Source organism: Rhynchophorus ferrugineus, unplaced genomic scaffold (assembly GCF_030347505.1).
Source record: "Rhynchophorus ferrugineus isolate W39M unplaced genomic scaffold, kcgeb_rfMv2 rfM3, whole genome shotgun sequence".
Classification (NCBI taxonomy): Eukaryota; Metazoa; Arthropoda; class Insecta; order Coleoptera; family Curculionidae; genus Rhynchophorus; species Rhynchophorus ferrugineus.
The window spans coordinates 55,761,822-55,771,338 of NW_027472582.1; the positions used below are offsets into that span (position 1 = coordinate 55,761,822).

The window sequence follows — 9,517 nt, forward strand, 5'->3', positions numbered from 1 at the left end:
TTAAGCATATTAAATAGCATTGTTAAATAATTTCTGCTCTTCAATATATTGTATTAAATAAAATATTTGAATTGGAAGAAAGTTGTTGCATTTTTAACGCTCGTAATAAAAGTCGAGTTAAGTAATGAAAACTACTTGACATCCAACAACACTTAAAAAATACTTTAAAAAAAAGGTCGGCATATATTTTTTGAAGATCTGAAATTAATTGAGCTTTTGAAAATATCAACCAACGGTAAAATAATTACAATATTGCAACCCGAAAACATTTATAACTGTTTTTCAGATTTAAATATTTATAAATCGTTAAAATAACTGTTTAAATTTCCAGAAGGCATAATATTATTAGATGTTTTAGTATTCTCAATGTTTTTATCATCATTTTTTAAAATAGGACAAGGTTTATTTTGTAATAATATGATACGTTTCATTAAGTGGGATTTTTCACTAATTAGAAAATATATAAAACGTTCGAACGGATCTTATTGATCATTATAATATAGACTACATGATATCGACATGATTACTTATTTTTTGATATCTTGTTTTGTGATAGTTGTTTGTGATGCAGGCGAATATGCCCCAATTTTATCACAAGAATCCGAACTAAATCCGGATGGGAGTTACAGATGGAATTACCAGAGTGGTGATGGTAGTGCACAACAGCAAACCGGACAAGTTAAACAAATACCGGGTTCAGAATCAACGTTAGATGTACAAGGCTCGGCATCGTGGTACGACCCGGAAGGTAACTTACATCAGTTGTCATACACTGCAGATGAAAATGGATATTTGCCGTATGGTCCTAATGTTCCTCCAATTCCACCAGCCATTCTTCGTGTATTAGAATGGAATGCCGCTCATCCTGAAGAAGAATAATGTAATTCAATGATATACCAAAGATAAAGATTAGATTTATTGTGTACATAATTATTATTAAAAAAGAATAATGTAGTAGGGTTGATTGTTTATTTTTTCTGAAACAAAAATAATACAAGCAGCAAAAACCTTTGGAACGATATAGAAGGTACAGGTGAAGGAACATGTAGCATTTATAACTAGGGTACCTAAGGGATTAACTCAAAATGCATTTAATGCAGTTTTTTATTTAAAGGGAATAAAATATTAATTGAACGTATAAATAAGTAAAACATAATACTTTTGTAGCACCATAATTGTTCAGAATAGCTTTTAACAGCAATTTAAAAAAAAGCAGTGCATGAATGATATAAAGCATCTATAATATAAGAACCAAGCTAAGCACGAACGTTGTAAATGGTAATGTACACAAAACAGAAATATAGAATGATAACTTAGTAGCCACACCCTTAACCATGTTTTACATGTCCAACTCACAAGAGGATACGGTCCTAAAATGATTACATATTTCCTTACTTTATTTTGATATAAAATTTTGTGACATCTATGTGACATGTTATTTTAATTCCATTCTATTTTTGTGTATAATTGTAAGGAAAGTTATCGTTTTGTTGTTAATTTTGTAGCATTTACCGTAAATATTATTTGTTTAAATGCAAAATTATAATATGAGTGCGTTCAATAAAAAATTATCTTATAATAAACGGTTTTAAAGAAATTGCGGAAAACCTCTTATATTTTCCTACAAGAAGTTTTCGAACACAAAGATTTGTTCATTGCATTTCAGGCCGACCAGATGTTTATAAAACCAAATGTGGAGTATCATGTCTTAACCAAGATGCAACTCCTAATTGTAATTTTAATAGTATGTCTTTTACTAAAAGCTACATCGATAAGTATATTGAAACACATAATATGTATGTATTCACAGATCATTTCCTTTAACTTAGCGAAAAGGAAAATGTGATTTCAACTTAAATATTGCAATCAGCAATTGCTCAGCTCACATTAGGATCTTAAATACACGTAAGTACAAATATCTTATTTTTTTCAAAAGAAGTAAATTGAGAATTATAACTGAAAGAGAAAATAAGAAAACTGAAAATTATAACACATGTTTGTGCCTCCAACTTCATTTTAGTAATAAGCAGACAGTAGAACACCGAAAACACTAAAACCTTTTGTTTGTTTTGTTTAAATTGTTTTATACGAATGTAAACTAGTATTTAAATACAATATTATATATAGAAATAATTTTTCCCTGTAATGTAAATAGTATTTTTAATCTTATTTTTTAATTCCTCTGTAGTAAATAAACTTGCTTTGAGCGCCTCCTGTTTACTTGGACGATCATAACTTGGTTACAATTTTATACTCCCGTGTATCGCATTCTAATATCGCATTCAAAGCCTATTTTGTGGTAATATGTGCCCCTATGTCAGTGTCAGATCAACCAAATATTAACGTCAATGCTAAAATGGAGGTATTTTTCAGAGTTTAGTTAGCCTTTAGTTATATATTTTACAATCATGGGTTGTGCAGGATTAACCCAAACGCAGATCAAGCAATAGTTTAGGGCATCATATCTTGAAGGTCATCAGAAGCAGCACCATTTAATAATTAGTATTATATTACTCATATTACTAATATATTATATACTCCAGTCGAAAATATACTCCACGTACTTATTTGGCCCTTTATAGGTATAATAAATAACTAAGAATAGGTATTTTAAGTTATGTAATATTTTATCACGTTGTTTTAAATACGTAAATTTTAATAATAACAACTGATAATAATTTAAGAGTTTTTGTATGGATAGGGGAATATACTGTCTAAGCCTGTTGCTCCAGATGTTTAGAGAAATATGTCGCAATTACAACTTAATTAACAACAATTTTAAGACTCATTTAAAATATTAAGACAAGTTACAGATAAAGACAAAGGAAAGAGATGTTAAACTAAAAAAAGTGCACATAATTGTTGATATATGTAAAAGGTTTTAAACCTGTTAATGTTCTTAATAAAGCTCCGTCTTCCAGGTACTACCACAAATACAGAGCATATTTTTTACAATTTATGAATGTCTCATGTCATGAATGACTAAACAACAACGTGCAAAAACGTATATGTATAGCCCGATATTTAAAATAAATTTTTGTTAAATAATACAAAATTTTAAATTGTCAATGACTTTCTTTCTTGAATTTTATGTTCGTTCTGTTTTTGTATTTCAGTTTCAGAAGCACGTGTTTTAAGCAATTTATTCATCAGGTAGATTCGTAAAATTAATTAGTTGTGTAAAGTGTTGTTATTAGAGAGATAGATATGTTTGAAGTTGTTGAACTGCAATTAAGAAATACATGAACTATAACAAGATATCTTGCATGTTCAGGATATCTGAGTAATCTTGGCTCCAGCAGAGATGTTAATAAATAACAATTTTAGTAGCTTCCAAACAAATAAAGGGTTATTCTCAATTTTATGCTTTTTTCATAATTGAAATACTTATTTTTAGTAGTAGGGGAATAAATAAAATCTTCTCATGAAGATCACGACTATATGGTGAATGCGATTAACCAGCCAATACAAATTTTTTAATAAAATTCAAAGGAGACATATGGTCATGTGTTATATAATTTCGTCACAATAAACTAGTGATTTAATAATTAATAGTAACGTGAGGTCTATACTCAATATACCAAGTCCAGTTTACTAAAAAATATATTTTTTGGCGACCCTTTTATATAATGTTATGGTATAACTTATGGTACAGGGCTACTGAAACTGTTATAATAATAATAATAATAATAATAATAATATTTCATGAAACTTAACAAAGCTATTGATATTAATTTAAATGATTTTATTTATTTTGTTTCCTATGGTTGATTGACTGAAGATGCTGTTTAAACGTTTTATTATACAAGGTAACCAGTAGGGTAATTAATATTAAAATTGGTAGATTCTGGTTGATTTCTGAGAGGAATGCTAATTAAAAGTTTTTCATTGTCTATAAGATATCCCAGTCCGAATTTATTAAAATTGTATAAAAATTCCCGTGAAATGGGTTCAACAGACAATGAATCAATTCCGAGATCTGGCTTACTGGCGATTATTCCTTGATTCAATTATTGCAGACTCAGGGTGTTCTTGAAACGCAACATAACGTAACGTAAACATCCATCCATTTTGCATTGCTAAGTCGTCAAATACAATGTAAATATATAACTAAATATTTTCATAACTCTTTAAATATTAGTAGTATAATTAAGATGATCTAAGAATTTAATTTGGATATTTTAAGATATATTTTTTATTTAGCGAGACTAGAAATAAGATTGTGGCAAGATGGTTTAAAAATCGTTATAGACTCTAAAGGAAACTGGTAGGTTTTACATACTTTACGTAAGAAAAAGTATCAAGATCACAAATCGTTGATTGAGGATGACATGAATCATTCATGCTTTGAGAAACACCACCCGTATGTGGATTCATGGCATAAACATGGTGGCTTAGATTGTAACTCCATCAAAGGCAGACCGAAGATTCTGTGAACTAGCATATTTACCTAAATTTTTATAGGAGCTTGCAGTTCAAGGCTTAAGCCACGAGAAGCTGATTGTAGTTACTCAGTTTCTCAGCAATATTCAAAACAGCTATATTCAAAAGTAGAATCATTATATAAACGTCTAGTATAATGAGGTGGCTGCTATATAGTTAAAACAAAAAATATTAAAACGCCGACATATATTGTATCCAATCTTAATTAACTTCGATAGTCGCACAGATCATATTATATATTGTAGATTATTATTCAAAAATAATTTATTTTATTTATTTTGAAAGTCCGACAAAACCTTGAACGTTGCTATTGCTATTAAAATTATGTATAATAAAAGACACAGGAAGGATTCTGCAATTAAAAGATTAAATCGAGGAAAGATATCGAAAATATATTGCAATAAATAACTGATGGTTTAAAAAAGTTATTCGATAATAGTCATTTAATTATTTATGTTGTTGAAGTTGTATATAATTTGTCAGTGACACCTATTAGCGAAGAGGCAAATATCTTAATTACTGCTATTAATAATCCTCGAATCTTTAGGTATTTGTGCCGAACTTAAAAAAGAACAAAAAAGCAATGAGTCATTTTTAAAATATTATTTCAATGTTGTTATGGTCTGGTGATTTGTTAATAATTTCTTAATAAGTATGTATGCTTTGTTAATAATTAATAATTAATAAGGGATAGATCAAATAATACAAACACCATATAATACAGTACATCTTGTTCACACTACTTCCATTTAAATGATATGATGTGTATTTATTGCTTGGTTTACATGTCTTTATTTTCAAGTCAGTTCAAGTCAACATTTCAATATATTATAGGCTTTGTTCTGCATCGGTAAAAGCAAGGGACAGGAACAGTATACACCAAATTTGGTAAAATATCATCGGCGAGAACGAAAACTTGGACAAAAAAACTTAGGGTTTGGAAGGATATAGTATAATCCGCCGAATCATCTTTTACATTGTTTCTTATAAATGATAGGATCTATGTATGGGGAACCCCAAAATAATTCTACGATCCGGACTGTCTGTTTTCTAAGGTCAAACATGGGAGAAGTTCCGTTGTGACTTGGGCGGTAATATTGTGATATCGGCTGATACTCTAATTCATATCACTGGCCGAATTATTGCAAATGAATATCTCGACGTCCTCAGTGATGAAGTTCTTACTATGGCTGACATATTGCTATCAAACACTGCCACCAATATTCGAAGTTGTTGAGGCGCCCATATAAACAGTCAAAAAGTTCAGTCTTAGTTTGAAGAGCATCAGAACATCATCAAATATTTTCCCTGACTAGTACAATAGCTAGCTCAACATATTTAAACATGACATAATTGAACCGTTACATGGAGTGTATATACGTGTTATATTTAGTAAATGTTGCCTCATGTTGTATGTACACATTTTTTCTCTTTCTACCTTGCGTTCCGTCCAGCATTTTTGACATGGCTGGCTTTTTTTTCTCACAGCATCTCTCTAACATCTTGTTTTAGGTTTGCTTAGGTTCACATTTCCGTCTTAACCATATCCTTTCTACAGTCTATCCAAAGTTATTTTGTACATACGTGATCTAAATTTGTGATGTCAAAACCTCGCAATGTAGCCGTATCATCTCCGAGTTTTAGTTCAGTTTGGCTTTGACATACTATATACATATTGCTACCAAATAAAATTTATTTTAACATTATAATAAATCTAATGCATATATTATTGGAAGGACTTAAAACAATAATTAAGTACAATTTTATAATAGTTTGTAAGTTAGGGTTGTGTTTGATTATATTTACATTGAACCTTTTTCCATACAACCGATGGGTTAGAGTTCTAGGAACGTTTGTAGTTGTATCTCCTTTAGGCTTAATCCACCTAATTAACAATTTTTTATCCAAGTAATATATATTTTACTTCCATTAGAGAGCACATTTATCTTTTACGCTTAATTCTTGTGTTATTCGGGATAGTATTTTCTTGTAAAGACATTTTGATATCACTCTATTTCTCCTTAGTTATTTCTGTTAATACCTGTATACATCTTTCTTCACAAAACTAGATTTAATTATCATATTCTGCACTACATTTGCTATATCTGCAAAGAAATTACTATTCTATCTCTCCTGACACATTTTAACCAAAGGCTGATGTATATTCTGAACAATTACACGCGTATCTGTGCACATAAATATTTTATACACTACAATGACATTTCCTACAGCCATCATATATTACTTATATACTCACCTTTACTTGTTTCCACTCTCATCACCCTAGTTTGAAAAAATTGGCAGCATTGAATCATATCATGTCTATAAAGTTTCATTCAAGTGATAACTAAGCTGTTGATTTCCAATCTATCTAACATTTGTTCGCATTTCCATCATTTGTCAATTTTTTCTTCAATGTGTCTGACCGAGTTCATCCAAATTGAAGGTGTTATTAAATGTTCCAGTTTTCAGCATGAAGTGAAATATATCTGCAATGAAAAAATTATATATGTTATGAGTATAAAGTCTAATCAATTGTTATCCAACGTTTATTCCATCAAATGTTATTGTCATAACACTATTTTGATATCATCTTGATATGGGTGACCGTTAGGTATATTGGTGCCGTTCTGAAATATCCATGTCTCATCTAAATACGTAAAGATAATTAATAGTCTTCCTTCATTTTGTTATATGGTTTAAACATTTGTATTCTGTTAAAAGCAATATTCGGAAGTTTCATTAGATCTTCTCGATACTTCTTAGAATGGCACTTTCCTTTGATATAATTGTATTAAATTATGTTTAATAGAGCATACATCAAGCTGATTTTGATTATATTTTTTAAATTTTGAGATATTGCAGTGACCGTGTCCATACAAGTTTCAGTACAGCTACAACACTCTAGACATATTTCTCTTCACCAAAACTTTCGTTTTGTTTCTATATAGCATCATTCCAAAATTTCTGAAAATCTGTAGCATGTTTGCGGTTAATTACTGTAGTTTGATTCAAATTTGAGGGTTAATTTTGCCTTCTTAACTCTGATAATATTACAATGTCAAAATTCTCTTGAGCTCTTTCAGCTCAATAGTTTAACTTAAGCGTAAACAAATGGGACAACCTTCCACCAATGTTTATGAATAGATGCAAAACCTACTTGCTTTACAGATTGAAAACGTCATTAACTCTTCTTTTTAGCAACATTATGAATATGAAGTTAATTTTAATAAATAGTTATTATTAAATATTATTAATAAATAATAAATAGTTAGACTATATATTACCCACAATGTGAATCTTCAAGCATAATGATTATAATGATATAATTTTTTTTTACTATATTTAATATTTTATAGATATAATAATGCAAAAATAAACTAAGATTTTGTTTTAACTGCAGTTATACATTACATTTCATCGCAGTTTCTGTGATAAAATGTATATATTTATGGTGAAAAACACTTTAAAAATAATAATGTTTTATTAAAATTTAATTTAAAAAACTAAAATTAATACTAATTTATTAAGTTTTTCTGTATAATAAAAGATGGCGCTATCAGCTTGCTTGCTTTATTAGTTGATTAATATTAGAGTAATTGAGAGATATTTGGTAGAACTTTTAGGAATTTTAATACTCAGTGTAAGATCAGATGAATAATTTAATAATAGACGATTTAAAAATATTTCAAGAGGTTATGAAATGTGGGAAAACAAACGTTCCACAAAACGTTTGGGGTTTTCTACTTCATCCTTAGTAGGCATTGTGTTATTAATACTCGTTTCTTTGGAGTTACTGTTGTTTTTATTGTTTCTAACTTATAATAAGTTGTATATTTAACAACCTAGGTTTTTGTGATTGTAGTTTCCCTATAATATACTATCAGGTGTAAAGTGTAAGTTCATATAGATGGATAGAATAATCTAATTCAAAATTTCCAAGACTCTGGCAAGCTTTTTATAGATGTTTAACCTATTTAGTGTAGGTATACTCATATTTATGTAGCGCCTTTTACATTTTTTCTTGAGTGATATTGTCTATTAGTTATTCATTTATAGACATTTGGGATGATCCGTGAAGTTAAGTTTCTGGTTGAGATTTTAGCAGAATTTTTCAGGTCAATTTTTATACTACTATGTTCTTGGTTGATGGGCTTATAGTTTACTGCAGAATATTATTAATTATCTGAGCCAAAAACATTCACAGAACTAAAATAAATCAGATGCAAATAGTATAAGAGAAGAAGTTGATGTTTAACAGGTGAATTCAAAAGTCAATTGAAAAGTCCCCGGCCTACCATAGTAAAACATATTTTATTGGCGAAATTAATTTTTTTTATACAACATAATTCCCTTCAAGGGTGATACACTGATAGCGACCCTCTAACTTTTCGATGACATTTTTGTAGTACGATATGTCCTTTGCTTCAAAGAAGGCCTCAATTTCGGCGATCACCTCTTCACTCGACGAAAATCCGAGCGAGCATTCTTTTGAGATCTGGGAACAGGAAATAGGCGCTAGGGGCCAGATTTGGAGAATACGGTGAATGAGGAAACAATTCGAAGCCCAATTCATGGATTTTTGCCATCGTCTTCACTGACGTGTGACATGGTGCATTGTCTTGGTGAAGCAGCACTTTATTTTTTTTCAAATGCGGCCATTTTTCGGAAAGTTCGTCCTTTAAACGGTCCAATAACGCTATGTAATGGTCGCTGTTGATGGTCCTTTACTTTTCAAGGTAGTCAATGAAAATTATTCTATGCGCATCCCAAAATACAGACGCCATAACCTTGCCAGCCGACTGTTGCATTTTGCCACGCTTTGGAGCGGGTTCATCGTGTGCAATTAACTCGGATGACTGTCGATTGGACTTTGGAATGAAATGATGGAGCCATTTTTCATCTATTCTCACATGTCGATGCAAAAACTAGGGTTTATTACTCTTCATCATCTTCAAATACTGCTCTGAATCATCAACTCGTCGTTGTTTTTGGTCAAAAGTGAGCTTGCGCGGTGCCCACTTTGTACAGAGCTTTCTCATACCCAAATATTCGTGAATTATATGATGTACAC

At 30.1% G+C, this 9,517-nt stretch overlaps 1 pseudogene; it reads left to right on the top strand.

Moving 5' to 3' along the window:
- The first annotated feature begins 508 nt into the window (after positions 1-508).
- LOC143193355 (endocuticle structural glycoprotein SgAbd-1 pseudogene) lies at positions 509-1,038 on the top strand (annotated as a pseudogene).
- The last annotated feature ends 8,479 nt before the right edge of the window (positions 1,039-9,517 follow it).